This window comes from Hypanus sabinus, unplaced genomic scaffold (assembly GCF_030144855.1).
Source record: "Hypanus sabinus isolate sHypSab1 unplaced genomic scaffold, sHypSab1.hap1 scaffold_715, whole genome shotgun sequence".
NCBI lineage: Eukaryota > Metazoa > Chordata > Chondrichthyes > Myliobatiformes > Dasyatidae > Hypanus > Hypanus sabinus.
In genome coordinates this window covers 134,992-143,723 of record NW_026781567.1, presented here as the reverse complement: position 1 = coordinate 143,723, position 8,732 = coordinate 134,992, and the positions used below count along the sequence as shown (strand labels likewise).

The 8,732-nt window shown below is 44.8% G+C and overlaps 2 non-coding genes across 2 annotated transcripts; one reads left to right on the top strand and one right to left on the bottom strand.

The window, feature by feature from the left end:
- Positions 1–2,284: 2,284 nt before the first annotated feature.
- On the top strand, positions 2,285–2,366 carry trnas-uga (transfer RNA serine (anticodon UGA)). The gene has a single exon. It is a non-coding gene; the product is annotated as a tRNA-Ser (tRNA).
- A 4,694-nt stretch (positions 2,367–7,060) lies between these two features.
- On the bottom strand, positions 7,061–7,132 carry trnae-uuc (transfer RNA glutamic acid (anticodon UUC)). The gene has a single exon. It is a non-coding gene; the product is annotated as a tRNA-Glu (tRNA).
- Between the last annotated feature and the right edge of the window lie 1,600 nt (positions 7,133–8,732).

Genomic DNA, 8,732 nt, shown 5'->3' with positions numbered 1-8,732 from the left:
AGATGGATTTCTGCGGACGTCCGTGGACAGCATTGTCAGTCGTTGCTTCATAGTCTGGTGTGGGGCGGGGCTCCAATGCGTAGGATCGAAAGAAGGTGCAGAAAGCAGTAGTGGCATTTTCGCAATATGGTGCCAATAGAATCCTTAGTGAGAGATAACATAGGATCAGAGGATGGGAGTTATATACAGTCCTCTAGCAGTCGACGTTAAGTACAAATGACAACCGGAGATGTACAAGGCATGGGAAAATGGCAATATTACGGTGGTCATTGTAGGATCTTAATATGTAGGTAGTTTGAGAAAGTCCAGTTGTCGCTGGATACACGGAGAGGGAATTTGTGTAATGCCTACTGAATGGAGATTTAGAGTACGTTTTGGCCGAGCCCATTAGAAAAAGGTCATTGTGGATTGTGTACTGTGTTGTGTTTTGATCAGGTCGATTAAGATACAGGAATGCTTGAGAGGCAGTGATTGTAATATGATTGAATTTGTCCTGCAGTCTGAGAGCGAGAAGAGAAAATCAGAGTTACGAGTATTTCATACAGTAAGTGGAAACGTAGTGACACGAGTGAGGAGAATATAAAAGTTCAAAGGTTAATTTTCTTGTCAAAGTCCGCATCTACAATACAACTCAGAGATTTGCCTGATCCAGACAGCAATGAAATACCGAGAGAACATCGGTTTTCATGAAAGGACAGACATCAACCCCGGCACGAAAAAAGAAAAGAAACAAATCTCGCAAACCCCAAAATGCCTCCCCACACTCCCCCCCCCCCCAGAAAAATAGCGACAATAGAAGTACCCGAACACGTCACTTGCAGAATTAAAGTCAGGAATGATAACAACCCTCAACCCCCTACTCGCATGGAAAAACAAAGGCAACAACAGTCGCCGACCACGTCACTCGCAGAAATTAACTCAGGGACCATAACTGTCCTGGACCCCTTTACTGGCAGAAAATAACAGGGAACTAAGTCTGGAGCCGTCCAGGCGGAGTGGAAAGGGGCTGCCCCCCATCCTCATCACATTCTACAGGGGTTGCATTGAGAACATCCTGAGCAGCTGCATCACTGCCTGATCCGAAAATTGCAGCATCTCAGATCGCAAGACCCCGCAGCGGATAGTGAAGTCAGCTAAGAAGATCATTGGGGTCTCTCTTTCCGCCATTACGTACATTTGCACCACACGCTGCACCGGCAAAGCAAGCAGCATTATGAAGGACCACACTCCCCCTTCATACGAACTCTTCTCCCACCAGCCGTCTGTGAATAGGCACCGAAGCATCTGGGCTCTTACGACCAGACTATGTAACAGTTTCTACCCCCAAGCTATCAGACTCCTCAATACGCAAAACCTGGACTGACGCCTAACTGCCCTATTGTCTTGTTTATTATTTATTATAATACCTGCACTGATTTGTGCACTTTATGCAGTCCTGAGTAGGTCTGTAGTCTCGTGTAGATTTGTTTTCTGTGCTGTTTTTTACGTAGATGTGTCTAGATTTTGTACTGTGTCATGTAACACCACGGTCCTGAAAAACGTTGTCTCGTTTTTACTATGCACTGTACCAGCAGTTATTGTCGAAATGACAATTAAGAAGTGACTTGATTTGATATTCTAGAATAGATCCTGATGGTTGGAAAACTGCGATTGTCACTCCACTCTGAAGGAAGTTAGGGGAAAGAAAGGAAAATATAAGAAATGTAGCCTGACTTCAACGTGTTCAAAAACTCAAAAGATTCGAAGCACATTGAAGATCAAAGACAGTTGAGGAGAAAGGGAGAAGATTTGTCAAATAGATCATCGTGTGGTACGGTGATGCACATTGGAAGAAAGGATAAAACAAGTCTCTACATGGGGAAGGTTTCAGAAATCAGAGATGCAAAGATACCTTGTGCAATATTCCCTAAGTGTTTACTTCTAGGCTTAGTCAGTGGTAAAGGAAGGCAAATGCAATTTTAACATTCAGTCCAGGAGGAGCAGAATATAAAACAACAATGTAATGTTGTCATATGTTCGTCATTATAAACCAAATTCTGATCCTGATCAATATCCCTAATACTGGAAATCTCCTTCATTTATGATACTGACGGCAGTGTTACCCCTCCGTACTCCCGTTTTGACCTAACGGTGTTGAAACAAATTCCACAGATGTCCAATTATACTATTTGTATTGGAATAATAATACACCTTTTCCATTACTAAACAGAAATCAAGTAAAACCCTCACGTCAATGGCAGTGCTACGGTGGGTGCTGAACATTTCGGCGATGCTGAACACTATCGCTGCGATGGCCGAGTGTTTAAGGCGTTGGACTTGAAATCCAATGGGGATTCCCCGCGCAGGTTCGAACCCTGCTCGCAGCGCTCACACCAGCAATCCCACTGCCAGTAAAAATTAACACCTTTGATGCTGTCTGAGCGCTGCACCCTCTGTGTTCAGTTGAGAACTGCGTATTTTTACACTCTTCAATACAATTCAATACAATACATGTCTACTCATTGTGCAATGTTAATTTCTATTCCGACTCTGATCAATCCCCTGGAAGAAGCTTAAACTCTCTGCAGTGAGGAATTTTACTGTCTTGTAAAACTAAAAGAATCAAACTCGGAGAACGGATATTTCAGCGTCAGTGTCAAGAAGAGGACATCGTCCTTTCGCTCTCCGATTCGCATGGCGACGTATTTCATCCCCTGTCAGATTCTAATCTCACTCGATTCCTGTGTTACTGTAGTTGTGGCAGAGACCACCGGAGGGCATTATATTCTGTATTCTGTAGTGAACAGTTTTAACTTCAGTTGTTCGTCAGAGGATGTAAATTCATCACGGGAGGTGAGTCAGTTAAACTGTTCCGAGCGTCTCCAGTGATACTGTACCCTTCAGCATATATGGGGAGTGAAATTACCGTCACCGCATCAGAGCCAACCTCAGGAACCTGTACAGATGTATCACAATGTTTCCTCTATTTCTAATTCCCAATCGAGTTGCAATGAACTACAATCTGCAGTGGCCTTCCAAAATACCTGATCCACCCATCGGCTCTCCATCTCTGTTTCGGGAACAGTTTCCTTTGACAGCCTCACCCCAACCGATCGTCCTTTATGTAATACCAATCTCAACGAAGTACATGACCTCACACATTCCAGCAATAAACACTTTTGTCCAGTTTGCGCCCTCACTGAACGTCCCAATTGCAGCCTCAATATTCTCATTGCAACCCGCTGTCCGGCTACGTCACGTCATCAGCCTGACACAGTAAGGACAGCTCATTAATGAGGGACGATAATAGACCGTCATGACACTGACGATGAAAATTCCTCCAATCTGCAAAGGAGCAACGTCGACACAGATGGCACCGGATATCAGGATTGAACCTGGGTGTCTAAGGGTATGAGACAGAAACGCTCTTTCAGCGGTTCAGGAACAGCTTCCTCCCCTCTGCAATAAGAATCACGAACGAACTTTGAAGTTTTGCACAGGACCTCACTCTATTAATATACAGTATTTTTGTTTTTTTATATTTTTCATAATCTATTCAATATAGGTAATTGATTTACTTCTGTATTTATTATTATGTTTTATTTCATTTGTTGTTAATATTATTATTTTCTCTCTCTGCTAGATTATGTATTGCATTGAACTGCTGCTTGCTAAGTTAACAAATTTCCCGTCACGTGCCGGTGATAATAACCCTGATTCTGATTCTCTGTTCAACGTGGTACTTTCCTGATTCGATTTTCATTAACGACATGGGGTTTCGATGTACTGAGTTCTGGTCCCGTAATCTGCACAAATCTGGAGCAGGTAACACGTTCTTCAATAAATCCTGTTCCCTCGGCTGGGGAAATTAGAGAATTTGCGGAGTTGACGTCCCATATTTCTGTCAGTTCAATTCTCGCAGCATTTTTAGCTGAGAATATATACCAGATTAGGAGCTCCTGATTCAGTACTTCAACGCAAAACATTGACAATTTCTCCCACCACACACCCCTCACACCCGCATATGCTGGTCGACGTCTTGAGTTTCTACTACACGAAAATAACCGACAGTGACTCAATTCATCTCTATCTGGTGAGGGATCTAACCGAGGGGATCATGCATTATACGCATTTAGTAAGTACGTCAAAGTGAACGCAAATTTATATTTATGCGTGCACCCACAAGCGCAATGAAACATGCACTTGCTGATGGGTGGGGACTGGTGGAAACTATCCAAATCGACATGCCAAAACTGCCTTTTTAGCTACGATATTTTCACTTTGCAACCGAGTGTCTAATAATAGATTCTAAGTAGAAACAGGGCGATTGATGCCGGCGTGTTCTACAACTGTACGGATGCAGAGTGCCTCGCTTCGTTCACCAACGTACTTCCTTAAGTTAGACAGCGGACAATTTTATCGCACTGAGCAGAATCCTTGCGTCCAAATCAGACAACAACACGCACAAAATTTGTGTCTGTTGTTGTTTGAATTTCAAGCATCTGCAGATTTCCTCGTGTTTGCTATCCAAATCAGAACTAACTTTGGAATTTTAAGAATTAATGGCACTGATTTAATGTTAATTGCCTTTATAATTGAAGAAACTGGAAGAATGGCATCAATAAGTATAACGTGCTCTTGCGCCCTCTGTCGAAGGGCAATGTGTAAACGCATGAACCAGTTCTCCTCCACAGTACAAACGGTGATAATACTGACGAGTCCTGCAGCGTTCGAGTTTATATGAAGGGACGGAAAGATCTACTTCGTTTTGTCGGTGAGGTGAGTTACTCTGGTGGTCAAAAAACACTGGGAGGAAAACAATAGCCGAAAGTGAACATGAAATTGATAAATTGCCGTGTAACTCTCTCTCTCTCACTAACTGCCTTTCAAATCTCCCTTGATCTGTCCACGATGCGACTCTACCCTGCCTCACATCCATGTTCCTCTCTCTCTAACACGCCCATACACACATTCTCTCTCTCTCTCTCTCTCTCTGTCTGTCTGTCTGCCTGTCTGTCTTCTCTCTCTCTCTCTCTCTCTCTCTCTCTCTCTCTCTCTCTCTCTCTCTCTCTCTCATTCTCTCTCTCTCTCTCTCTCTCTCTCTCTCTCTCTCTCTCTCTCTCTCTCTCTCTCTCTCTCTCTCTCTCTCTCTCTCTCTCCTCTCTCTCTCTCATTCTCTCCACATCTCACTCCCTCACTCCCACACTTTCCTCACAAGTTGAAGCGAACGCTAAGCTATCAATATTCGTGTTCAGTGAAAGGACTGCGTGAATGCAGTTGGACGTTTATAGATTTTCCTTTACAAGACAGCTCGGGTGGAGCGCAGGGGACTGGGTGTAAATTGGTGCTGAAATGTCGGGGCGAACAGGTAATATGACATGCAGGAGTAGCAATTTTTTAAATCTACCCTGGACTTTGGTTCAGTGCTCCGTTATGACACGACCTCCATGTGAAATTTCGGTGAACTGAAAACACTTGAATTGTCAACTTATAAAAGTATTTCCATATTCAATAAGATAAGTTGCTCAGCCGCGGCTGGGAGAGTGGAGATTGAGATTGTGACTGATTCGCCGAAGTGGGCAGCACGGTCTCTGAACGCGGAAAGCTTTCGCCGTTTCATATCACTCATTGTACAGACTCCCCATTGCTCTCTTGTCTACCGAGCGACCCCGCCTATTGCCATAGACAAATCGGTTCGCTGACCTTCCGTCAAATCAACCTTGCCAATTGTCACTGACGCGGTGTCATGTTCCGACATCAACCAATCGTCAAATACGTGCAACTACCTAGCTCCCATTCGTGTATGCAGATGTCAATCCAATATGTTATCCAATTGCGGAAAGGGTTTCACCCAAGAGTTGTTCCCTCCCACAGACTTTGACTGCTTCTGCCTCCCCCAAGTCCGATCAATACTGAGCAAAACTCAGAACAATGTCCCATTATAAAACATTCATATCCATATGCTTCTGATCGAAGCTGGGGACGCTGTCAGGGAGTCGAAATAAAGGCGAGCGACAGGAGTTTATCTCCTCTCACCTGGAGAGACGTAGAAGATTTGGTGGAGGACACTGGCCGACTTTTGTCCGGCAACTGCGGTATGGGGGGGGGGGGGGGTGGAGGATTGAGAAAATGTCTGGGACAGCCTGATCTTACTGAATGCCAGGGCTGGCTGAAGAGGACTCGAGACTCGCCCTTCTTTCTGTTGTCTGTCTGTTTAAAGAAAAGGAATAAACAGGCCTTTCTTGGGTCTGCATTCTACCCCGTGGATATAATAGTTCGCATTCTATGTCATCAGTTTGCCTGAGAAATCATTTCCAAGTCTGAAACTGGCACAAGATTTATATCTATCTTTTGTTAATAATGCAGAATTGTACAATTTATGTTCTGCGTACTGTCTGTCTTTTCGAGCCTGCAATGACGCTGCAAGTGTTTCATTGTACCTGTCCCTCACCGTCCCTGTGCACACGGCAATAAACCCGGCTGGACCTGACAACACTCACTGAGATTTGAGCAGTGATGACCCCGGGCAGATGAGTCAAGGTGATGTCGGCAAACTGAGTGAGTAGGACCAGAGTCCAATATGGGAAATGTATGGTCACCCTCTTCTACAGAGAGACAGCGTCTCTGAGTGGATTGAGGTGCAGTGAGGAGGGAAGAAGATTAAATCTACATTGCATCGATTGCAAGTTATTGTCTATAAGACCTCGCACAGTTATTTCCAGCTTTATTGAGATTGCACCTGCGATTTATTGTTCAAAGTCATGTTTTCATTGTCTAACAAGTGTCATACAGAACAAATATTGAATCGCAGCAGAAACAGTGTTCAGCGGGTGAGGCAGCATTTGTAGACGGAAAGAGGTAGTACACACAGTAGAAAGCAGGAGAATGGGGCTTAGAGGAAATGTCGAAGCAAACCCGATAGACCAAACGGCCCAATTCTGCTCCTGTATTTTGTGGTTTTAATGCGCTGAATCAGGCGGATGCAGTTTAAGCACAGACAGGAATGGAGTTGTGGTGGAAGCAATGAAAACACAAAATAATTTAAAATCAATACACTAATTTACAGCAAGAAATATTTTTATTCCCTGACCGGGAATCGAACCCGGGCCGCGGCGGTGAAAACGCCGAATCCTAACCACCAGACCACCAAGGAAGCTGATGATACTCTGCATCACAGCAATATACAATATCAAATCAGAAAAATACAAAACAAAATCAATGGATAAATAATAATAATGAATGAATGTGATAAATATTGTCACCAATCTACTGCTCAGCACTTTGCATATCTCTTGTTCACCCAGTGCTTCTGGTTAACCAACACTCTGGACTGCATGAATCGGTGGGGAACAGTCTTTGTCCAGTGTCTTTCTAAAGATTGTGACATTCGGATTCTCTTATGAACCCTGGGTCATTTTTATTTCTGTCTATCGCCTCGAAACAATTCAGTAGTCGGCCCTCCGATTCCCGCGACATCGTTACCGATACATCTGGAGTCTTGTTCCTCACCCTCTGCCTGGATGGAGGTAGGAGAAAGAAAACCAGACGTTCAGAATGCCTGAAATATGGTCTGGGGTGGAATGGTAGGCTTTCCTGATCGTGCTCTAAGCGTGGTCGAGTGTGCGGGAGCCGCTGGTACTGAGGATGACGTGCTGATGACAAATGAGCCTAGATTTCATTAAATAAGCCTGATAGAAACACCCACAATGATTTGAAAGTGATCAGGGTAGGCAGTTCCTTGTTTGCCGGTCGCGGCACTCAGTAAATGGTATGCTTGCTTAACGTCTGCTCTGGCGGTATGTGAAGTACCGTCCGGATCAATGAGGAGAACCTCTCGGTAAGCAGCACCGACAGAACTCAATCATTGGATGTTGTGATTGGGGCAACAAGGGTGCGGCAAGACCGCCATGTACGGAGAAAGTGAAGAGTTAGTCATGAAACAACACCGCCGTTCCACCGCCCGCCCCACCCCCCCCCCCCCCCCCAAGCACCATAATACCTTCTTATCTTCTCCGAACGGTGGACTGAGAAGCCTTCCGGCTGTTCCACCGAACTGAGCCATGTCTCCATGAAACAGAGAGGACAGCAGCCCCTTATTTCCCTCCGAAACTGCAACGTTGCGCTGACGTAATGCATCTTGTTTTCAAGTAATTGCCCTTTCGCCAAGAAGATGCCGGGTAAATGATGCTTCATCGCCCGTCGATTTAGACTGGCTTGATGTTTTCCGAACCGACCTCTTTTCCGGCAATGGTAATGGCTGACCTTCGCTGACCGCTGAAAGGTACCGCACCTGCATTCCCGAGAATCAAGTCCACCTGGTCCTTCAGTAGCTCGTTACACTGCCGATTAGTTTAGACAGATCAAAAGTACGTTTCTTAAAGGGAAATTATGGGTTTCAGATTGCAGCGACAGTGGATCAGCAGAAATACATCCAGACATTTTGCAATCTGTCGGCAATACGTCGCGTGTATTGCCAGTGCCATCGTGAATCTTTGGATTTATAAACAAATCTCAAAATTCCTAAAGCCTTATCAATAATGTAGACATCCCGCTCTTACTGGAGCTTACAAAATGCATCACCTCGCACGTCATCTCTCTCCCTTCTATCCCCCCTCCTGCATTCTCCCGACACCAAACACCTGACTCCGATCTCTCTCCCCATCGAAAATCTTTCACCAGCTCCCGATCAGGAACAGGAACATTAGCGATAGACAATATGGACCAGTGCGTAGTAGATCATGTCCAACCAATCT